Below are 25,800 nucleotides of genomic sequence, written 5' to 3'. Positions count from 1 at the left end.
AGGGGCACTCTCTTGTCCCCCCTATTTTCCTGCTGCCTGCCAGGTTGCTTGCTCGGATCAGGGTTTGGTATGGATTTTTGGGGGGAACCCAACACCATTTTTTTTATTTTGGCCCAGGGCTCCGCTTAAAATCCATACCAGACCTGAAGGGTCTGGTATGGATTTTGAGAGGGACCTCTACACCATTTTTTTTTTTTTTGGTTCAGGGTTCCCCTTAATATTCATACCAGACCCAAATGTCCTGGTAATGGACTGGGGGGGGACCCATTCAGTTTTTTCCAATTAATTTCATCTGTACTGCCGGGACCCGACAATTCATTATAGCCGCAAGCAGTTTTAAATTACTTATTTCCTTTAGAAATGTCATTTTGCTGCAGGGACTTTTCTAAACACGGGAAAAATTTGCCACTTTACAGGCATAATATAGACACCCCTCAGGTACGAAATTTTTAAAGGTATACTTTTATTGTTTCACTTTAAACATTGTTAAAATCCCTGCTTCCGAAAAAAATACTGTTTTTAAAACTTTTTTTTGCATTGATACATTTCCCTTGGGGCAGGACCCGGGTCCCCAAACACTTTTTATGACAATACCATGCATATAAGCCTTTAAAATGAGCACTTTTGATTTCTCCCATAGACTTTTAAAGGGTGTTTCAAATTTGCCGCGAACACCCCAAATTGTTCGCTATTTGGCGAACACCCAATGTTTGAGTCGAACTTACGTTCAACTTGAACATCGGGCTTATCCCTACTCAGGAGGAGCAACAGATTGTATTTTTGGGTGTAATTCCACAAATACTCATGGCATATTTGAGAAATATATCATTTAGTGACATATTTGTGTAAAAAAAATTGTCATTTTCCAGACACTTGTGGCAAAAAAAATCCTATATGCCATTGTACAGAGCCAATAGAAATAAATATACAGACACTTCTTTGTACCAGCATCTGGCTTTATGGAAAACTAAGTATAGCTTCATCATCTGATCGATGTGTCCACTCCTCCCATGTTAAGGTTGTAGTCGAGGATACAGAGGCTAGATGCCATTGTGACATTTTCCTGTTGTGAGAAATAAATTCCTCTTTGTTCAAGAAAAAAAGTGACTGGCGCCCATCTTTCTACCTTGTACACCACCTACCATGCCTAGTAACCTGCACCCTGAGGATTAATATCAGCGCTCCCTGTGGGGCTCACCACCTGGGCTTCGGCAATCGGGCGGGGGGGGGGGCACTACATGAGCTACGTCCTGGAAGCATAGTGAGGGTGGACCTTATATCCAACTGTGCTGCTATTGAGCTCATCAGGAAAGGCAAATTACGATAAGCATCTGTATTTAAATTTTCTGTTTTCTGACTGCCTAACACATTTCTTGAGATGCTAAAAACTTGTGGCGACAAATGAGATCTGCAAATTACTCACCATGCCTCTTAGCACATACCCCCACATACCTTGGGGTGTCTTCTTTCTAAAAAGGAGTCATTTGGGGATATTTTATAATGTCCTAGCATTTCAGGGCCTTCAAAACTGTTACAGGTGTAGTGCCCTGCTCCCAATGACTGGGGCGCTATTCTAAATTTAGCGGATGTCTGAGCCAATAGTGGGCTCAGACTTTGCTGAATTCCATTGAAATTAGCCTCTGTTCTGGCTATGGTTGTGCTTGATGGGATTTTCCCCTGTTGCCTGTAGGTGGCATTACCACCTCAGGCCCATGTTGGAACACAAGCGAACCATGGTGTGTTAAGTGACCCTTCTCGGCAGCAGCCCAGTGGGAGTGGTGCCCCGCTGTGCATGCCAGGAAGGGATACTTAATGGGCAGACGCCGTTTTTCAGGGTCCTTCGTCTCGTGGCCCTCCTGGCACGAGGCACGTGTGTGTGATATTGACCTTGGGACCACGTTGGCCAGAGGTCGCATCTCCATGGAGTAGGCCCAGTTATGCTGGCTGAGGCCTACGATTCAAAAGGGGATCCCAAGCTGTCCATCCAAGTGGGGGAAGCTGCTTAACGAAGGAAACCGGGGGAGAACCTGCCCTGGAGGAGACCAAGAAAAGCAAGCTAATGTCTCGGGATAGGCCTGGTGACTTCGTTATAAAGGGATCCACTACTCTATTTGTCTTACAGTCCGCCGGATCGGCTTAAAGGCTCTTTTACTGTAAGGCTGGAAGTTCCAGGCTTTTTATTTTAAGTGAAATGACTGAACACTTAACCTCTTGACCACTGGGCACTTAAACCCCCTTCCTGACCAGACCAATTTTCAGCTTTCGGTGCTCTCACAATTTGAATGACAATTACTCCGTCATACAACATTGTACCCATTTGAAATTTGTGTCCTTTTTTTCACACAAATAGAGCTTTATTTTGGTGGTATTAGATCACCTCTGGGTTTTTTATTTTTTGCGCTATAAAAGAAAAACGACCGAAAATTCTGTAAAAAACAAAAAAAAAAAACTTGTTTCTGTCATATTCGCAGGTTATTTCTCACACACAGCATATGCATACCACGAATGACACCCCAAAACACATTCTGCTATTCCTCCCGAGTATGGCGATACCCCATGTGTGCAACTTTTACACGGCGTGGCCACATACAGAGGCCCAACATGCAGGGAGCGCCATCAGGCGTTCTGGAGCACCCAGACCAATTCTGACATTTCTCTCCTACATGGAAAAATCACAATTTATTTGCTAGAAAATTACATAGAACCCCAAAACATTATATATGCGGAGTATTGGGGTATTGCGGAGTATTTGGGTATTGCAGAGTATTGGGGTATTGGGGGTATTGCAGAGTATTGGGGTATTGCGGAGTATTGGAGGTATTGCAGAGTATTTGGGTATTGCAGAGTATCGCGCAGGGTATTGGGGTATTGCAGAGTATTGCGCAGGGTATTGCAGAGTATCGGGGTATTGCAGAGTATCGAGGTATTGCAGAGTATCGGGGTATTGCAGAGTATCGGGGTATTGCAGAGTATCGGGGTATTGCAGAGTATCGGGGTATGGCAGAGTATCGGGGTATGGCAGAGTAATGAGGTATTGCAGAGTAACGGGGTATTGCAGAGTAACGAGGTATTGCAGAGTAACGGGGTATTGCAGAGTAACGGGGTATTGCAGAGTAACGGGGTATTGCAGGGTAACGGGGTATTGCAGGGTAACGGGGTATTGCAGAGTAACGGGGTATTGCAGAGTAACGGGGTATTGCAGAGTAACGGGGTATTGCAGAGTAACGGGGTATTGCAGGGTAACGGGGTATTGCAGGGTAACGGGGTATGGCAGAGTAACGGGGTATGGCAGAGTAACGGGGTATGGCAGAGTAACGGGGTATGGCAGAGTATGGGGTATGGCAGAGTATGGGGTATGGCAGAGTATTGTATGTATTGGGCAGGGATAGCTGAGCTGAGATGGATGGATGGATGGCTGGATCTGTGACTGCAGTTGTCACAGATCCAGCCACAGCACTGCTGACACCCCGCGCTCCCCCCCCCCCCTCTCCTCTCCTCTCGCACTGTACCGAACGGTACAGAGAGGGGAGGGAGGAACCGGCGTCATCAAATGACGCCGGTTTGTTTACAAGTGATCGCTCCGTCATTTGACGGAGCGATCACGTGGTAAACAGCCGCGATTCGCGGCAATTTACCGTGATCCGTGATGCGCCGGGTCTTCTAGACCCGGCGAGCACGGACACTTCCGCGAGCGCGCCCCAGGGGACGCGCAAACGCGGAAGTGCACGAGGACGTCCCAGGGACGTCCTGTCACAGTAACTCGACCGCACTGTAGCAGTATTTTTGCTATAGCGCGGTCGGCAAGTGGTTAAACAGGAATAAATAATTCTACAAAATGAATCCCTGATATATAAAAAAAAAATAAAAAATTGGGTTGGAATTCCACTTAAAGGGGTGTTCAAGCCAATTTTTATGTTAATTAAAAGTCAGCAGCTACAAAAGGTGTAGCTGCTGGCTTTTAATAAACATACACTTACCTGCTCCAGCATTCCAGCGACGCGCCGGCCGGGGCTCCGCTCCTCTCCCCCCCTCCCCGGCCGGCGTCTTCATTTCAACTGTGAGCACTGCGCATGCGCCGCGGCCCTGCGCTGCGCCGTCTGATTGGACAGGAGATCGCCTAGGACCTGTGACGTGTCCTAGGCGATCGCCTACAGGGAGGGGCTGCTGTAGGCGATTAAGCTTAATCGCCTAACCAGCCTCTCGGCGGAAGAAGGAAGTGGGACAGGAAGTCCCACTCCTCCTGAAGCCCCCACTCCCCCCCCCCAAAAAAATGACATGCCAAATGTGGCATGTAAGGGGGTGAGGAGTGGGATAAGCGGAAGTTCCAATTTTGGGTGGAACTCAGCTTTAAAGCGGGGGTTCACCCTTAGAGGGCACTTTTTAGCCTTAGATTCCTGCTTGTTTTGTCTAGGGGAATCGGCTATTTGTTTTAAAATATGAGCTGTACTTACCCGTTTACGAGATGCATCCTCTCCGTCGCTTCCGGGTATGGGCTGCGGGAATGGGCGTTCCTTCTTGATTGACAGTCTTCCGAGAGGCTTCCGACGGTCGCATCCATCGCGTCACGATTTTCCGAAAGAAGCCGAACGTCGGTGCGCAGGCGCAGTATAGAGCCGCACCGACGTTCGGCTTCTTTCGGCTACGAGTGACGCGATGGATGCGACCGTCGGAAGCCTCTCGGAAGACTGTCAATCAAGAAGGAACGCCCGCTCCCGAAGACCCATACCCGGAAGCGACGGAAGAAGATGCATCTCGAAAACGGGTAAGTACGGATCATATTTTAAAACAAATAGCCAATTCCCCTAGACCGAACGAGCAGGAAGCTAAGGGGAAAAAAAAAAAAATAGGAATTGGTTGAACTCCCGCTTTAAATCCATTTTAGATTAAAACTTTCTAAATAGCAGATCAGGAGATAACTAAACTGCTGACTGGGTGCTGATATTTGTCTCGGCTGGAGAATAGAAAGTAAATATAATTTAGTAAATACCGTACATGTGGGATCAGGTATGTGTTCCTAAGAAATATGTGACTTCTACCTCAAACTTTAACCCCTTTGTGACAGAGGGCAAAACAAATCTTAATGGTCGAAGACAATTTTGCAGCTTTGATATGTGTTAGTAAAACTGTACATATCGTCGCAACTACTTTGTGTATCCATGTGGATTAAACCGCGCTTTTTTTTACAGGACTAATTGGTATTTCTTTTAGTGATAAAAGGTAACAGATATCCCCTGATTTTTTTATTATCAAAGAAAAACTGCCACAAAATAGTAAAAAAAAGATTTAGCTATATATTTCTTGCTATTGCAGAAGCTTACAACCAATCCCGAAGATTTGGTGAACAGATATAGTTCCATAGTATTTAGCAGTAATACCTGATTTTCATCTCTTGCGTTAACAGTGGTAATGTATTGGCGGATGTCCTTTTTGTTTGGCTGGCTGATAACTACACAATCTGGGTTAATTTTGTGACTGTAATCTCAGGTTTTTAGCACTGAAGTATACCTCTCAGCTACCTTAGGTGACAACTTGTGAAGATCCCAGCGCACAGGGATCCGCAGGAAACTCCACATGATCTCATCCACTCACTGTGTTTCTTTATCCTGAATTTCTTCCTCTAAGTGAGCTGGTATATATGGATATAGGTAGCCATACTCTTCGGCCACTTTCTTAATAATTATATGCTGTACTTTGGACAGCCTGGACAGTGTTTTAGGGTCCCCATACCCGATTAAGACACGGACATCATGTGCACACTAGACTGGATATCCAGCAACAACATCTGGCTTACAATCAGACTCTGACTTAGTTACAGGCATTGGCTTGGCAATGTGAACTTTAGGGACCCATCGCATACCTCCCAACTTTCTGAGATGGGAATGAGGGACACCTATCAGCAAAAGTATGTAGGCATAGGACATACCCCTTGCCACGCCCCCTTAAAGGAGAATTGTACAAAAAAATAAGATTGGTTAAACCCACAAGTGCTTTTCTTACCACTACTATTTCTTTATATTGGCTTTGGAATTTCCAAATGCAGCAATTTAGAAATCAGATGAAAGGTTTAGCACTGGGAAACACTTTTTGATAGATAAAAAGTGCATTTTCTATACTACTGTATAGATCAGACCAAAATAAGGGACAAATGAGGAGAATGAGGGACAGAGGGACATTGCTCCAAATCAGGGACAGTCCCTCGAAATCAGGGACAGTTGGGAGGTATGCCATCGGGCCCAACGATCTTTCTCAAAATATCTAGTAATGCATACCGATGGAGCCTGCATTGGCAGACAGCTCAATTTTAACACTAGCCGCAGTAGCAGGAGGAACTTCATCCTCCTCCATGTCACGCACTTGTTCCTCATCACTGTCACTCCACTCGACCATCCCATAGACGTCAATGAGGTTCTAAATGTTCGCGCGAACATTCGGTCCGTTCGAAGGTTCTGGTGCGAACCGAACGGGGGTGTGTTCGGCTCATCCCTACTCAGTAGACATGTGTGTTAGGATGAAGGAAAAAAGCTGGGACAGCCGCACTCCAAAAAAACTCCTCCTTTAATTAAAAATCACAAAATACATGCCACAGCAAAAAACAGCACAACAAAAGAAAAGCTGACGTTTCGCACTATGCCTTAGTGCTTCTTCAAAGCTGTAGACATGTGTGATTCCGTTCGTAACGAATGGATTTTTGTACGAATTTGTTAATATTCGTACATTTGGATCAATTCGAACATCCGAATAGCTGAAAGTACTAAAATACGAAATTTACGGAATTATGAATAAGAAAAATAACGAACAAGCGAAAATACGAACGTACGATTGGACAAACGTACTAAGATACCATGCATCGAAACAGCAGAGAACGAAAATTACATCTATAACGAACGATTTGCATTCCGTATTTTAAATCCTTTCTCTGTTCATAATTTCGTGTATTCGTATTTTCATTCGTATGTTCATATTTTCATTTGTGTGTTTTGTAAATCTGTTTCTTTGTCTTTTCGTAAATTTGTGTACTCGCATCGTTCTTTCGAATGGGCACTGGGCAGTGTAGTTAGTGAGTGATGTATTTTACTTAATATCTTAGCCAATCAGCTTATCTCTTTTGTGCTGAGTCACATTGGACAGTGTAAATCCTCGTACACACGATCGGACTTCAAACAAACTTTTCCGTGGATTTTTGTCCGAAGGGAGTTGGCCGGACTTTTGTTGCCGAAATGTTTGTCCGTTTGCAGAGCGAACTTTTGTCTGATGAAAACCGAAAAAGTTTGTCTGATGGAGCGTACACATGGTCTGATTTTTTGGAAAACTTGCTCATTTTGAAGTTTGTTGGCAAAAAGTCAGACCGTGCTTAAAGGGGTTGTAAAGGTAAAAAAAAAAAATTCCCTAAATATCTTCCTTTACCTTAGTGCAGTCCTCCTTCACTTACCTCATCCTTCGATTTTGCTTTTAAATGTCCTTGTTTCTTCTGAGAAATCCTCACTTCCTGTTCTTCTGTCTGTAACTCCACACAGTAATACGAGGCTTTCTCCCTGGTGTGGAGAAAGCCTCTTGAGGGGGGAGGGGGCGAGCAGGAGTGTCAGGACACTCTCTACTTTGCAGTAGAGAAAGCCTTTATTCGAGAAAGTCTAAGAGAAAGTCTATCTTAATATGGATTAGCCGCGTGTTGAAAATGAACCTAAAATACGAGATTGCGAATGACCGCGCCGCGATGTATTTACTAAAGTACAAAATTACGAATCCATTAAACGAAAATTATTATCTAACAAAATTACGAATTTCGAATCAACGAAAATAAATAAGACAGAATTACGAATCATTCAGTATCAAATAAAACTGTTAGAAATATACGAACGGGTCCGAATAGGAAAACTTGCGTCTTACGAAATTACGAATCTTTACGAATCTACGGAACGAGACGAAACGAAACGGAAAAAAAAAACGATTTTATTTTTGGTGTGCAAATGTCTAGTTCTCAGACCCACAACCAGGCACACTGGGCAGCACTACCTTATCCCCTCTGCAGAGCGGGGGCTCCTCCCCCTGCCATCGTATTGGTGCAGATACTTTCTGAAATCTTCAGTGCCCGCCCTTTTGCTTCTGCAGCACACCATATCAGTAATGGAGTCTGTTTTAACCCTAGCAGCACTGTCGGGTGTCAAAAGACCAGGCTGGTACTCTCCCATGAGCAATGAGACTTGTTAGGATGCATAATAACACAGTCTATAAGAAAAATAGCCTCTTCAAACATAAATAAATAATCTATTATACAATTGGTCGTACCATCTTCCAGAAAATTTTGTATAAAAGGATCGGAAGATTTGTCCCCAAATCAAAAGCTCCGAAGAACAAGGGAGAAGCGGACAATTGGACTATCACGGTACAGATACATAAAAAAAAGTAAGGTATAAGGCACATATATAAAAAAATAATTCAGTTTTATTAAAAATAAACAATAAAAGACAATGACATTCATGCATAATTAAAACCATTTAGTGGCAGACCACATGGATCACAATAAGAAGAGTCCCCACATGGGGGAGATATCCAAATGTAAAATGGGTCGCGGAGGGCATCTCTACTAGTTTTGCGGTGTGAACCGCTTCTTCAGTAGAATGTCTAAAACCCTTGCCAGACCGTGGACATCAAAGTGCCACGAGAGGAGGTCCCACTGCAGTGGACATGGGGGGACATGCCATGGATGGGCATTACAGTGTAATGAATAGGGAGATATTTTTTAAGCATCATGATGCTTAAATTAAAAAAAAATGAAAAATTCCTTTAAATATTGTACCAGCTGGGTGTCTATAGTATGCCTGTGTAGCTTTATGGTGCACACTGCAGAGGACACAGGCAATACACCAGCCAGTAAATTAGGAAGAACTGATCTAGCTAAGCTTTACAGTGTATAAATATATGTACAACACCTGGGATGTATATATATCCTCTACACACTGTAACATTAACTGACTAACCTGCCTGCCTGCCTGCTCTATCTACCTAGAAAAAATTACACTCTCTCTCTCTGACTGATCTCTAACCAGCGCGGGAACACACTACACAAGGCCGACCTGCAGGCGGCCTTTTATAGTGTGGGGCGTGTACTAAACCCCCTGAGCGATAATTGGCCAAAGCCACCCTGGCTTTGGCCAATTACGGCTCTCTGTACTGACGGCGCTGTGATTGGCCAAACATGCGGGTCATAGTGCATGCTTGGCCAATCATCAGTGCGCAATGCCGCAGTGAATTATAGGCCGTGGCGCGAACGACCTGTTATGTTCGTATTTCGACGAACATACGATGTTTGAGTCGAACATACGTTCGACTTGAACACGGAGCTCATTCCTATAGGTGATATATGATGGTATATCTAAATCACTAATATGCCAAAAATAAGGGAGGTTGATGGCCACTAGAGGGCACTATATAGCACTCTTAAGCCCCTCAGTATCAGTAAAACAGTGATAATATTGATAATAAACATCAAAAAAGAATTACATTACATTTGGATCAAAAGATATTACCCGAAGTATATAAAAAAAAATATTATAGCAATAAAGTCCATAAATGTTTAACACTAAACACCCATGCTCTGTGCCAAATTTCAAATCAGTCGAAAACAAGTACAAAGAAAAAGTGATGTATCCTCCACCAAACTATGGATTGGCTCCTTACCAAATCGCCATGATCCCTTATGACAGGGGATCATGAACAGCATGTAATAGGTAGTCACTCCCAGTCTCGCAGTTCAAACAGATACGATCCTTAACATTGGGTCTCATCCACAAGTGATTAAACTTCACCAGCATCAATGCCCACCATGTAAAAAACAATAACAGCTCCACATGAGTAAAAAAAAAAAATTAAAAGTTGTATTGCACTTACAAGCATGCAGTAAAAAAATGCCTCGGGAGCTCTTGGGTGACGACAGCGCGCTGCTCCCGTGCCCCTGGAAGAAGTAATATTTTACAAAACGGACATAGGGCGGAGCGGTGCGCTGTCGTCACCCAAGAGCTCCAAACGTTCCCCCAGTGGACGGGTGTCTGGGAATTTGTGTACCGGCAAATCAGATTCGAGGCATTTTTTTACTGCATGCTTGTAAGTGCAATACAACTTTTAATACATTTTTTACTCATTTAATGCACTATGTGGAGCTGTTATTGTTTTTTACATGGTGGGCATTGATGCTGGTGAAGTTTAACCACTTGTGGATGAGACCCAATGTTAAGGATCGTATCTGTTTGAACTGCGAGACTGGGAGTGACTACCTATTACATGCTGTTCATGATCCCCTGTCATAAGGGATCATGGCGATTTGGTAAGGAGCCAATCCATAGTTTGGCGGAGAATACATCACTTTTTCTTTGGACACATTTTCAACTAATTTGAAATTTGGCACAGAGCACGGGTGTTTAGCATTTCACGTGTTAAACATTTATTGACTTTATTGCTATAGGCCCGGATTCACATACATCAGCGCATATTTATGCCGCCGTAGCATATCTATTTTACGTCGGCGCAGCGCGGAGAGGCATGCACTCCATTCACAAAGCCAGTGCTCACCAAGATGAGCCAGCGTAGCGTATTTTCGAAGGCGCAGGCCAGCGTAAGTGTAAGTGGACGTGACCCCATGCAAATGATGGTCCGAGCCTGGCGCAGTGGTTTACGTCCGGCGTATCTCAAACGGTGCATGCGCCGTGACATTAACGCATGTCCCGTACCCCTCTGCGCATGATCACAACTACGCCCGGTGTAACCCCTAAGATACGCCGGCCCACCACCTATGCCCAGAGCATAAATACGCCCAGACATGCGCCCGTCCAGCGCAAAAGTACATCCGTTTGCTTGTTTCCCCCCCCTGGAGCAAAGTACTTTTGTTTGAGCCATGGCAGCTGCTAAGGAGAGGAGGAAGAGAAATTTCTCGATGGAGGAGAGGGCTATCCTGATTTCGGCAATAGCCTAATTATGATGCGTACCTCCATGGTGCCCACAGTGCCAGGACCAGCAAGGCACGCAAGAGGGTAGGCATGTGCATTTCGTTTCGTTCCGAATCGAAATTCGGACGAATTTTTCATTATTCGGACATTCGGATGCATACGAATTCCCGAATTGCAATATTAATGATTTTACCGAATCCGAACGAACGTTTTCGATTCCGAATCGAAAACCCGCGGACGAAATTTGATCGGAATTCAAAAAAAAAAAAATTCCGATCGGAATTCGAAAAAAAAATAATAATAATTTGAATCGAATTCGAAAACAAATTCTATTCGAAAAGAGACTATTTGTTTTCGAATCCGGCCGAAATATTTTAGAATTCGACCGGATTTTTCGAAATTCGGTCGAAAACGAACGAATTCCGAAAACGGTCGAAATATTTTCGAATTCGACCGGAATTTTCGAAATTCGGTCGAAAACGAACGAATTACGAAAACGAATTTAACACATGTAACGAATCTAACTTAACGAAATTAATTAAATAACGAATTAAAACTAAATGAAACGATTTTTTCCCTTTTGCACATGCCTACAAGAGGGAGATCCTGGAGAAGATCACCCTGGATGTCAATGTCCTTGGGCATGAGGCCAGGACCCCCGACGATATCAATAAGAAAATTAATGACATGAAATGTCGGGTCCGGGATAAGCTGGCCAGTATGAGAAGGCACGCCAGGGGCACGGGAGGAGGACCAGCTTCTGCTCTGCGGTTGACTGATGAGGAGGAGGTCATCGCCAGCTGTCTGCAGCGGGAGCAGGTGGAGGGCATGGAGGGCTTTGACTCCAGTGACCAGGCCTTGAGGACAGGTAAGTGTGTTTTATCCCCCATTCGGTGTGTAGCATGTGAGGGGGTGGAAGGGAATATGTGACAAGTGTGTGGGTCCACCAACATGTGAATGTTTTGTGTCATCCACTGATGTGCTGGAGGGAGCTGGGCCGCCTGCTGCCGGTGTCCAACCCATGCCATCCCCGAAACATCCTGTGCCTCAGCCTGACCCCCTGGGAAGCCAGGTAATATTGGTGGAGGGTAGTGCCCACACCTCTCCTCTAGAGGTTGTTGAGGAGGAGACGGTGGATCTGGGGGAATGCCTCTATTATGAGGAGGCTTCCACCTTCCCCGGACCCTCAGACACCTCCCGGCCCATCAGGGGAACCCCCTCCAGGGCTACCCCATCCAGGGGAACCCCCTCCAGGGCTACCCCATCCAGGGGAACCCCCTCCAGGTCTACCCCGTCCGGACAGACAGAAGCCTCTCCATCCCCCAGGAAGGCTTTGAGGAAGATCAGGGGTGTACCCGGAGCCCTCCAAGAGGAGCTGAAGAGGGGGCAGGCCCAGCAGACATGCCATATGGGTGCTCTATCCGGTAACCTGCGCCATGTGGCAGACAGCCTGGCCTCCTCAGCCAAGACCCAGGCTAAATGCACACTGGCTGTGCAGGGCACCGCAGCCAGTGTGCAGCAGTGCCTCACGCAACAGGCTGAGCAGAGCAGCTCCATCTCTGACAGCCTGCATGATGTGAGTGCCAACTGCGCTGCTATGGTGACCTGCATTGGGGAGCTGCAGGCCACAACAGCAGGCCTCGTGGCAGAGGTGAGGAGCCTAGGAGTGGCTGTACAGGCCAACACTGCTGCCATCAAGGCGGAGGGATGGCAGACCAGGCGCCACCAGCGGCACAACACCACCCGCCAGCTGCGGATGCAGGCACAGATGCAGGTGCAGACGAACGCTGTCCTCACCCGCATTGCCCTTGCGTTGGAGGGCAGGCAGCCAGAATCTGCCAAGAGGGACAGACCAGGGGATGATCCTCCTCCTGATGCCCCCCCCACCCGAGGCCCCCCCAGACAACTGAGGAGCCGGAGCCGTGGCACCATGCCTGGCCCACGACAGGGCAAATGAGGCCTTTTTTTTTTTGGGCTCAGATTATGAGCTTTTTTTTGGCTCAGATTATGAGCTTTTTTTTTTTGGGCTCAGATTATGAGCTTTTTTATTTTCTTTGCTCAGATTATGAACCTTTTTATTTTCTTTGCTCAGATTATGAGCTTTTTTATTTTTGTAGTGACTGCACATGGTCAGTAGTGCAGGCTACAGTGTGACTGGTGTGTGAATGTGGGTGACATTCCTGCCAGCAAGGCGTGTCACCTTGGGTCGTCAGGGAGAGGTTATCCCCACGACTGTGTGAATGTGGTATGAATGGACGGCAACACCATTGGGGCCTTGGTGTGGCGTTGCTGCTCCCAAGTCCTGCATGGTGGACTTGGGCTAAACCAATGTGAAGTGGATGTGGTGTGTGTGAGCACAGGACCCCAGATGGCAAGTCCCCTTTTTTTTTATTTTTTATAAAAAAAAAATGTTTTGATATTTTTGTATTTCTTTTTTTATTCATTTTCTTTCCTTTTTTTATATATATTTTTATATATATTTTTCTTTATTTTGTCTTTCTCAATTCTCCTCAATTTGCAGCAGCACCCACCCAGGCTGGACGTTGAACTTACGCGCACAGGGCGTATCTCCCTCATTTACATATTTGAATAGAAAATCAATGGGAGCGCCACATGCGTCTTGCGTAAATATGCGCCTACGATACGCCAGCGTAGACAAGTTACCTCGGTCGGATGAAGCCTATTTTCAGGCGTATCTAGTTTTGTGGGCACGGTGCATAGATACGACGGCGCATATTTATACTTACTAGGCGTATCGCGAGATACATCGGCGTAAGTGCTTTGTGAATCCGGGCCATAATATTTATTTTTATTTACTTTGGTTAATATCATTTGATACAAATGTAATGTAATTCTTTTTTGATGTTTATTATCAATATTATCACTGTTTTACTGATACTGAGGGGCTTGAGAGTGCTATATAGTACACTCTAGTGGCCATCAACCTCCCTTATTTTTGGTATATTGGTGATTTATATATACCATCATATATCACCTATATATATTTGTGCATGTTTTGTGATTCAAACACTTGTTTCACATGATTTAAGGGTAGCGCGATTGAAATTTTTCTCACATTTTGTTTTTCTCTTTATTGTTTACATAATCGCAGCTCTCGGATTCAATAGACTGTGACTACGTTGCAGTTTTTTTTTCTTTCTTTTCCTTCTTTTTGTTTAGTATTTAGCGCCGTTTCTTTCCAATTTTCCATGTGATGAACTTATTCACTTCTTCTACAATCTCCTATTATAGATCTTCACTCAATTGAGCTCCCAGTCTTTCACTAAACTTGCTGATCTACTGCCACTGGATCCCCTGAGCTCTTCCAATGTTCTCATTCAGTATCTTCCTCAAGTGTCACCCCCGCATCCTTGCTGGGTCCCTAGCTTGGCACTCACAGATACTCCTCAAGCATCACCCCACTAGCCTGCTTGGTCCCTAGATTGGCACACGATATTGCTCTGCAAGCGTCACCTCCACTGGCTTGACATCTGCTGAAGTTTCCCAATTCTTCACCATCCCTGGTTGGTGAGAAAACTGCTCTGGTACTTGCTTAAGCTACTAACAGTGGTCCCAGGTAGTAAGGTGGATGGTCCCTTAGTGGCAACAGCTTCCACTCTACATCCGACCATGACAGGTTTTTCGGCCGGCAGAACCATCACTTCTGGTTGGACAGACAGTCTAGCTTATAAGCACCGCCCCCTCCCTCCCAATAATATCTGGGAGGACATCAAGGAGAGGCAGACGTTCCCTTGGCACTGTAAGGGGGCCAGCAACAAATGTTTCCACAGGCAAAGGTGGAAGTGGTGGTCAGTCCTCAGACAGGGCATTATTTTCTCTCTTTAGTGAGTTTGCCCATGCTATCCAGCCACAACATGCAAAGGAGATAGTGAACTGGCTTACTAAGCCTTCCTCATCCTCTGTCACACACGCAGAGACAAGTGTGTAGTCCCTTGCAATTTCCAGAGTGGATAAACCTGCCTCCTCGTCCACATCTATTCCTGCCATAGCCCCAACATCAGCCATTGAGGAGTCAGCTGAGTTATTTGACAACAGCGTCAGGTGATCTGTATACATGGAGTACAGGTGATCTGGATACATGGAATACAGGCGATCTGTATACACAGAGTACAGGTGATCTGTATACATGGAGTACAGGTGATCTGTATACATGGAGTACCGGTGATCTGTATACAGGGAGTACCAGTGATCCATATACAAGGAGAACTGGTGATCTGTATACAAGGAGTAAAGGGTATCCAGATCCCCTGTACTCCTTGTATACAGATCACCGGTACTCCTTGTATACGGATCACTGGTACTCCCTGTATACAGATCACCTGTACTCCTTGTATACAGATCACCTGTACTCCAATTATACAGATCACCTATACTCCAATTATACAGATCACCTGTACTCTCTGTAAACAGAACGCCTGTACTCCACGTATCCAGTTATTCTGTACTCTGTGAATACAGATCACCTGTACTCTGTGTATACATATCGCCTGTACCCCATGTATCCAGATCTTCTGTACTCTGTGTATACAGATCACCTGTACTATATATATATATATATATATATATATATATATATATATATGCTGTACATGCTGGAATGAAGCCTGTAGGTGCAGGCATCATTCCAGTATAACCACTGAAACTGGAGGACGTCCATAGACGTCTTCCTGGTGGGAAGTGGTTAATTGGTAATTGTGCAGTCATGCAATGCTGTACCCAAACTAAATTGATGTCATTTTTTTTCACACAAATAGAGCTTTTTTTTGGTGGTATTTGATCACCACTGGGTTTTTCATTTTTGCTTATATATAGTAAACAAAAAAGACAGAAATAATAATATGGGGTGAATTCAGCAGCAGATATCACTGGACTCATATTTCTGCTTGCCTGATTACTCCATTTTCTCCCTCTCATGTCTGTCTTCCTCAGGGGTTCACTGGGTATCAGCTTGTCTTTCTCTTCTAACTCCCTGGCTGGACTCTGGAGTGGGTTCAAATGTGGTGGGCTAATGGCAGTAGAATAGATGGTCCCTATTGGTTGAAGCAAAGGGATGGAGGCAGCACAACTGTATAATTCCTGTGTCCCTCCTCATGCTGGGCTGGCCCAGGGTTAGTAAGTCTGAATGCTGACCTGAGCCCCGTCACTGCTGGGAACAGAAATGGAGAAACTTTTTATCCAAGGAGAGTCCTCAGAATCTGGTCTTTCTGGGACCAAGTAAACTTTATTGCAAGTCATGTACAAAGTTGGGTGTTAATGTGGAGGTCACTTCCTTTTAAGAAAAACTGACTGAACACTTAAACAGGAATAACTAACTGTCCAAAATGACCCCATGCTACTGTATATAAAGCAAAGCAAAAATTTGGGCTGGAATTCCTCTTAAATTGATTTTAGATTAAAACTGTCTAAATGTGAGCTCTGGAGGGAACTAAACTGCTGACTGGGTGCTGATATTTGTCCTACCTGGAGACTAGAAGGCAAATATTTTAATGAATACATGTGCTATAATATGTGTGCTCCTAAGAAAGATGTGACTTCTAATTAAAATTTTAATTAAAACTTCTCTTTACTCAACTTCTTTTTCTTTTTTTATATAAGCCAACCCCGCTCTTTGTAGAGTAGACCTCCACTGAAGCCTTCCAGCCGTCTACATTCTCATAACCAACTGAACCACCTGGTAAGTATATACTGGAATGTTGTTATCTTATTTTTATTCTTAATTTAATTATTGATAAGGAAAGAAACCTTAGTATTCAGATTTCAGGTAAAATTTAAATGACTTTTATTTTGATTTTAAATGATGGCAAGGTTCCTCATATAATTTTCTCCATTATGGCTTATTTTGCACAATTACATTTTTTAGGTCATTTCTTTTCCCAATTTTCTTTAACTACAATTCAGGAATCCATTGTTTCGCTATAATGGTTGCTAAATGGGTATGATCAACCAAAAGTTTAAAACACCTTTTTTTAAGAAAGAATGATTACCTATCATGTCTGTATGACTTTATATATATATATATATATATATATATATATATATATATATATATATATATATATATATATATATATATATATATATATATATATATATTAATTCATAAATAAGGGCCTATTAGAAAGAAGAGTCCAATGGATTCATACCATAGGGAACACGAGCCCTGTAAGTAATAAAAGAGAATATATGAAATAAATTTACTTTTAAAGCAGTGGTTCCCATGGATATATTAAAGTATGTGACACGCATCAATCATTTTTCTAAAGATATAAAAAGTTTATTATTTTGTACATATAATATTTTATATCCAAATGAGAAAACTTGGCAAATGTATATATATATATATATATATATATATATATATATATATATATATATATATACACATATACGTTTTAAGAACTTTTCAGACAAAGTATCACACGTGTTACACAGGGTCTGTCAACATGTTTCGCGGTATACTACGCCGCTTCTTCAGGGCTTTATTATTTGTGTGTGAATCAAAACATCTAGAGTGTTAGATGTGTTTGAGCTAGGGGGAGAAACCATAATCAAACACTTCACCTTGCTGATGTAGTGCATAGTCAGGACCCAATCATCACATATATTATCTGAGTGGAAAAGTGACAGCACAGAGCATATTTGAACACTAAGGTGGCTCAGGACAAAATCCAAAATCTGTAGAATCCACCAACAAAGACAAAGTTACCTGATGTAGATAACATTCAATCCAATGTCATCAAATCCGTTATGCAAGAGAGGTCAGTGCAAATGCCAGAGAAGCCAGGGATCTCTGCAGGGGATGTCTGGGTCTCCCAAGAGCCCATTACTCCAGCCTCTAGACTTTTTTTTTATACCAAAGTTCTTAGTGATTCATTTATGATGTAGATGTACACATGTGGACTCTTGTAGGCTCTCTGGGCTGTATTTAGCTTAATTTGTTAATTCAAACAGCACTGAGTCAAATAGCTTTTTAATAGAAACATGCCATATACTTGTTAAATCATATTACTTTAATCCCCATTTAATGTTCCTGTGTATTCAATATATTCTCTGTCTTGTGAATAATTCAGTAAGAAAGTATTTTTGAAAAGCCCAAATGTCTCTTGTTTCCTTGGTTAACTTGGGTTTTGGGCTCTAAAGTTCCTTCCCAGCTCGTAGTGGGTCCCGTAATAAGTACCTGTTGGTAGGCTGATTAGTGGCTCTTTGGTTAAATTATTTTTTGGTACTTCTTAAACTACCTTTTAAGGATGAGAAATGTTTAAAGATAAAAGGTACCTATTTACTTATATCAAAATCAAAATAGTAATAAAATAAAACAAAATATAAAACCTAAAGTAACATAAAGGTATAGTAGAAACAAAAAATCTTTGTGTAGGTCAGTTTTTCATGTTATTTTTTTAACATGTTTTCAATTTTGTCTTCTTTTTCTTTCCATTAATCCAAATGATCCACATAGCCCAAAGATGTTCACCTTGAAGAAATCCCTCTTACTCCTTTTCTTCCTTGGGACCATCAACTTATCTCTCTGTGAGGAAGAGTAAGTATGCATAAGACTTTTTTTAAATAAAAGTATAGACTTTAAAAATTGAAAAGTGATTCTAAAGTCTAAGCATGTATTCAGGGCTATTAGAAATCACAGGCCCCCCATACAGCCTACCTGACGAGCACCCCCTTCCCCGAACATATCAAAATTATATTTTCATTAAAAATACACAAAAATCATTATTAGTGGACACAAACATAACATAATTCCTGCTAAATGTAAAAGATAAAATTGTATTGAGTTAATAAAAAGTTCTGTGTAATTTAGATATTTACATTCACATACGTGCTGTGGCCTGTACGGTGTAATTCACAGTTTTTTTATTTATTTTTAAATGTGGCTATTGCTGTGTACAGGCAGCTTTTATTACACTATGGGGATGCAGCAGCTGTACGTACACAGCCTCAGGTCCTTATTTGACAGGCATGTGAATGCAGGTGCATGGCCCCCAACCATTGACAGTGTGCCTTCAGAGCCACTCACCCACACCTGCACACTAATTAACCACTAGGGGTCCACGCTAGTTGAATGACGGCTACAGCACAGATCCCAATTGCCATCAATAGACGTCTTCCCCTTTGCACGTGCCCCTGGTCCCGGCCCCTACCACGTGATCAGCTGTCATTAGCTGACAGCTGATCACGTGGTATGAAAACAAAGTTCCCCTGGTCCCGGCCCCTACCACATGATGAAAACAAAGTTCGGTAATTGTTTTTTTTTTCCTTGCACTGACAGCATGAGGACAAGAAAAAGCCAATCACCAGCTCCTGTGTACGGGACATCGGTCTCCAGTGGAAGAGGCACATCAGCCTCATTAGTGAATACCAGTACCGCCTGCCAGTGCCCCCTGCCAGTGCCACCTGCCAGTGACCACCAGTGCCACCTGTCAGTGCCAATCAGTATCACCTATCATTACCATTACTGCCACCTATCAATGCCCACCACTGGTGCCAGTCAGTGCCTCATCAGTGTCACCTAGCAGTGCTGCCTTTTAGTCTCACCTATCAGTGCCCATCATTGCCACTCATCAGTGCCCATCACTGTCACCCATCAGTGCCCATCACTGCCAGCTATGAGTGCCACCAATCAGGGCCCACCAGTGCCGCCTTATCGGTACCCATCAGTAAAAATTACCCGTTTGCAAAATGTTATAACAAAATATAAAACGGATTTGTATTTTTTTTTTATTTGGTCTTTTTTATTTTTTTTAACAAAAAATGAAAAATGCAGAGGTGTTCAAATACCACCAAAAAAAAGCTCTATTTGTGGGAAAAAAGTATAAAAATTTCATTCGGTTATCATTCAAAGAGTGAGAGCGCTGAAAGCTGTAAATTGGTCTGGGCAGGAGGGGGGTTTAAGTGCCCGGTAAGCAAGTGGTTAAAGTAGAACCTGCGGCTGTGTTCATACAGCCACTGCAATAGAGTTATGCCGCGTACACACGATCACTTTTTGTGATGAAAAAAAATGTCATTTTTCATCATGAAAAAAAAACAACATTTTCCAACTTCATCATTAAAAATTATGTTGCCCACACACCATTGTTTTTCAAAAATGATGAACAAAGCGACGGCACTCTAAAGGGGAAGTTCTATTCGCCTTGAGTCTGCTTTTAGCTGGTTACTTGTTAGTAAAAGACGATTCGTGCTTTTTCGTCTGTTACAGCGTGATGAATGTGCTTACTCCATTATGAATGGTAGTTTTACCTCCCGTCTCATAACTTGCTTCTGGGCATGTGCGGGTTTAAAACGTCGTTTTTGCCCACACACGATTATTTTTTATGACACAAAAAATTACATTTTAAAAAATGACATAAAAAATTGAAGCATGTTCGAATTTTTTTTTTTTGTCGTTTTTCAGAAGACAAAAAATGATGTTTAGCCCACACACGATCATTTTAAATGACGTTTTTAAAAATGTCATTTTTTTTCATCACAAAAAGTGATGGGGCATAACAGGTAGCTCCCACTGCACAAACAAAACGCTCATTCGCCCTGCGTGGGCCATAGAACCCATGTGAATGAGCCCTTCATTTTTTTAATGATTTTTTACAATATTTTAAAATGATTTTTTTACATTTTTAAATTATTTTTAAATATTTTTTTTTACGTTTTTAAATGTTTTTTTCTTACCATTTAAAAAAAAGATTTTTACAATTCGTAATTTTTTTTTTTTTTTTACATTTTTTTTTTTTTTCTACAATGCTGTTGGGGGCTTTTGATGAGATATCAGAGGTCTAAACAGACCCCTGGCATCTCACCTTTCAAACAGAGCAAATAATTGAGGAATCTTCAGTTCCTTTCTCTGTAGCCTCAGCTGCACTGAAGATGAATGAACAGGAGACAGAAGCTCCTATCCATTCATAAACGGAAGCACAGTAAAGTGAGCATAGCAAGGAAAGGGATCAGTGAGCGGGAAGTGATTACAGAAGGATGCCCTGTGTCTGTCTCTCTCTTTGCAGCAGCTAAAAGCCAATGGGAGGGAGGGAAACCAGCTTCCAGCTGCTGCAGACAGCCACACAGGGCATCCTTCTGTAATTGCCGCTTTATTCTGCTGCACCGATTCCACCTGCTGTCCAGGGCACCTTGTGTGCCCGGCCCCCTACAGGAGGACTGGTGTTCCCCCCTATCTGTGGCCCAGTATTTATTACTTTAATGCATTCTCTGCATTAGGATACAAAGCTCCCCAATATAATTTATCCACAACACCCATGTTTATGGGTCAACTTCAATACTAATATAGCTGATACAATACTATACCCCTAAAATATCCAATAATCAAATGTGAAAGCATCAAAAATGTGCAACAGCAGCTCACCTCATGTACCCCTGTACATGTATACAACAAAATATTAAAAGATAAAGAGCCACACTTAGCATAAAACTTAAATAAATCCAAAGTCGCAATTGTTGCCCAATTTGCCAAACCAACTTGAATTAAAGTTATGCATGAATGTGATAGTGCTAAATTGTGACATAAATTACAAACAATCACAAATTGTGATGTAAAAATACAAATCAATGTTATAACCCCACAATATATATGTTAAAAACTTTTTAGTCCAACTGTGACATAGGGCCAGATTCACGTAGAATCGCGGCGGCGTAACGTATAGTAGATACCTTACACCGCCGCAAGTTTTCATCGCAAGTGCCTGATTCACAAAGCACTTGCGATGAAAACTACGCCCGCGGCCTCCGGCGCAAGGCGGGCCAATTCAAATGGGCGTGTGCCATTTAAATTAGGCGCGCTCCCGCGCCGGACCTACTGCGCATGCTCCGTTTCCTAACTCCCGCCGTGCTTTGCGCGCCGTGACGTCATTTTTCGAACGGCGACGCGCGTAGCGTACTTCCGTATTCCCGGACGTGTTACGCAAACGACGTTAAATTTTAAATTTCAACGCGGGAACGACGGCCATACTTTAGACAGCAATACGTTTGCTGACTAATGTTAGGGCACCTAAAACGACGACTAACTTTGCGACAGGAAACTAGACTAGCGGCGACGTAGCGAACGCGAAAAACCGTCGGGGATCGCCGTAACTCCTAATTTGCATACCCGACGCTGGTTTACGACGCGAACTCCCCCCAGCGACGACCGCGGTACTGCATCCTAAGATCCGACAGTGTAAAACTATTACACCTGTCAGATCTTAGGGATATCTATGCGTAACTGATTCTATGAATCAGTCGCATAGATAGAAACAGAGATACGACGGCGTATCCCTTTTGTGAATCTGGCCCATAGTCTCTTAAAACAAATAAATTACATAACAGCAAAGTCCCTTGCTTTAATCTCCTTGAAGCTCGCAAACTCAAAATAATCCCCCACAATGTGAATGCAAAAGACTTATAACCAGTTCATCACACCAGCTTTCTGTGAATAAATCTTCACCACCTTCAACACCAATTTGTGCTCCAAAATGCCCCTTTAAGTGTTCCCACTCACCGGAATTATTTGACCTCTTATATATAATAAGTAAGTCCAGCCAGCACTTAAAATCACATTCCTCTAGGTCCAGGACGCTCTCAGAGGGACATGTAGTTGGCCACCAACCAGTATTTACATCATATATTCGTATGATACCTAAAAGACACAGACCCAACATTACATTGCATAATACCTTTTATTTAAAAATGACTAAAAGATAAAATAGTATGCACTCACAATGTATTGGTGCCCCCAGAATCATTACACACTAATGTATCCAGGAAACAACCACAGCCTGGAGCCAGCGTGCATTCCACCGTACGAAAATTATGTTACCGGTCCCGTCTCTACGCGTTTTATAATTAATCGGACATCTTCAGAAAATAGCTCGTCCAGCGCCATCTCCGCTCCATATATTTACTCATCACTCTCACTTTGCAAATCCAATCCCAAATATAAACATAAATATTTGAATATTCAGTCATTTCGGGCTTGAATGGTATTTCACTGGTATTGGTATACAAAATAAAATGTAAAGTAAAAATGTGTCATAAAATATTACCTAAGAAAACCTGTATTGAAACCTCTATATCAAACCGTTTAGCACCATCTTGTGGTTAAAAAGGACACTACCTCCTCCTCCTTTATATATTGTTAATGTGTTTGTTTATTCGGGTGGGAAGTTTTTTAGTTGTTCTTGTCACATATTGGAGGCCACAAGGGCACTCTAATATGTAAATGATGTGTGCTATGGCAGGAAAGAAATGTATCTATTTTATATTATTTACCAACATTATTTGATATAAACTAAATTTTCTTTCTTTCCTTATGCCTGAAAGTTTTACACTAAGGCACCGTTTAAATCTAAAGAAGCCCATCTGATCAATAAATGTCCCTCCCTTTTTCAGAGAGTCTGGAATATTTTGCACAATCTTTGCTTTTAGTCCTGGGGCTCTTCTTTAAATGAATTTGGGGGTTCTCGGGTAACAATTTATCCAATGTATTATCCTTCAGTAACACTGGATATTACAACTTAAAGTGATTGTACACCCTCCTGAGACATTTTTACATATAGGTAAGCCTACAATAAGGCTTACCTATACGTACTTAAAATATCTCCTAAACGTGCGCCGTTGTATCACTCAGCCCTGCCTCCCGGCGCGCTGCGCAATTGGTTGTGATTTACAGCAGCGCCAGCCAATGGCTGCGCTGCATTTAATCCATCCACTGTAGCCAATAAACGGCCAGGCTCAACAGCGAAGAGGATGTCGGGGGCGAGCGCGGGACATTCGAGGAGTCAGGTAAGTATAACAGGGGGGCTGGGAGATGTGGTAAGAAGATAAGGAGGGTCAGATGAAGCCTGAGTGTCCGGGGTCAGAGTGGACTTAGTTTGCAGGGACTGTGCTGCACTGCCCCCTACTTGCGGTGTGATATTTTTACACAATCAGTGTTACAAAATAACATTATCTGAGATTAGAAAGGTCAATGACAATACAGATGTGATATTTGAATCCATAAATGTTGGTTTTGATGGGTAGCATTCAATAATTCAGATGGAGACAAACATTCCTAGAAGTGTACAAGGGGACAGTGGAGTCGCTGATATGAGAGAATAATTTGGGATGTCCCGAGAGATTATTGATATCATTGAAGGGACAAGGTCGGGTAAGGGCAAGGGTATGGCAGAAAGGGCATAACAATTAAAGGTAAGGGAGGAAGGGAGAAAGGGAAAGGAGGGAGGAGGATGGAGGAAGGGTGAGAATGAGAACAGGGTAAGTGGATTCCAAGGGCACACCACCATTCAGAGGTCCAGCTTAAAGGTCCAGCTTGTTCTCAGCTGCATAAGAGCTGGGGGAGGAGAAACAGCAGTACACTGAACTCTCCAGTAAATGGCTGTGCATGGGGAGTGGGGGTGTCAGGACAAGTCTGATCATTGGAGGAGAGCATGCTGAGTTCCCAACATAAGTAGAGAACTGACCACACTGTGTTCTCCTGCTTAGTGTGGTAGTTTTTAATAGGGAAGCAAGGGGACTAGCAGGAACACCAGGGATTTCATGCAAAGGAAGCAATACAAAGAGAACAGGAAACGCTCCTTCATCCAGAGTGTATGCTCCTTATTACTGGAGGTGTGTTATTGGCCAGATCGCAAGGGGAAAACAGGTGGGAATAAAGCTTAAAAAGGAAAAACAAATGCAGCCACCACAACTAATAATTGGTAAGCTGCAATATATTCCATCTTTCGCCATACGCTGGAAGAAGGTTTTGATTTTTAGAAGGTTGGTTTGATTTCCTAATGATTAGTGGGGTTATATCGATGATTGTTTTTCACCGTAACAATGAGAAAATTTGAAGGAGCAAAATGGAAATTTTAGTTTGAGTGAAATTCTAACTGTGAATGTGATTTTCATTTGGGGAAAAAATGCAGATTTTGTAATGTGCAGGTTCTTATACATTTGGGATTCCATTCAAGTAGCAGGTCAGGATTGATTTTCAAGGGCATTAGAACAATATTAGTTGACTCTCTATACATTGGTGAATGATTTTTTTACATTTCCATACAAATGAAATCCTCCTGGTGTATGGGGAGCTTTAGCTGTGTCCACTTACTGATGGGAAAGCTCCGTACCGTAGAATGAAACACATCAGAATCTTCCACCTGGTTATTCAATAAGAGATTCAAGTTTGTGGCATCCCGCTGTGCCGTATTCCTTTACCATGTTACTGTGGTCATAGAATAGTGGTCAACGTGGCCTAAAAATACACATTTGTGGTCCCAGTGATATACAGATTTTGTGTAATAATCAATGTTGTTTTATTTACTGATAACTGTGTCTTCTCCCAGGAGAGATGCCGATGAAGAAAGAAGAGATGATCTCGAAGAAAGGGATGTTGAAGTGGAAAAGCGATTTTTTCCAGTGATTGGAAGGATACTCAATGGTATTTTGGGAAAATAACCAAAAAAAGTTAAAACTTTGGAAATGGAATTGGAAATCATCTGATGTGGAATGTCATTTAGCTAAATGCACATCAGATGTCTTATAAAAAAATAAAGATATCACATACATTGTGTTTTCTTCTCTTTTTTTTTATTATTATTTATATGATGAACCTACATTAGTTGGGGGAAATAATGTCCTTAGCGCACTTTCCTGGCAATATAATAATTTATGGACTTTCAGTTGAGTTCAGCAGCCCCACTGATCCGGATAGATCCTCCACTTTATCCAATCAAGATGAAAGCATAAAGAATGGATCAGTCCACACTTACTCTTTATACTTCTACTTTCTTTCTACTAATATTCAAAAAACATTTTCCATCCAGCATTCCACCATCCGTAATGTTCACTGGAATTCATTGCAGCAATACCGACA

General features: G+C 42.6%; 1 long non-coding RNA gene across 1 annotated transcript in view; it reads left to right on the top strand.

Annotated features, from left to right (window-relative positions):
• Positions 1–25,335, top strand: part of LOC120909959 — a 275,381-nt gene extending 250,046 nt beyond the window's left edge. The window contains exon 3 of the long non-coding RNA XR_005741387.1: positions 25,271–25,335. This is a non-coding gene — a long non-coding RNA (uncharacterized LOC120909959). The remainder of the gene's footprint in view (positions 1–25,270) is intronic.
• The last annotated feature ends 465 nt before the right edge of the window (positions 25,336–25,800 follow it).

The sequence above is a fragment of the Rana temporaria genome, chromosome 8 (genome assembly GCF_905171775.1).
Source record: "Rana temporaria chromosome 8, aRanTem1.1, whole genome shotgun sequence".
Lineage (NCBI taxonomy): Eukaryota > Metazoa > Chordata > Amphibia > Anura > Ranidae > Rana > Rana temporaria.
This window is presented reverse-complemented; position numbering and strand designations above follow the sequence as displayed.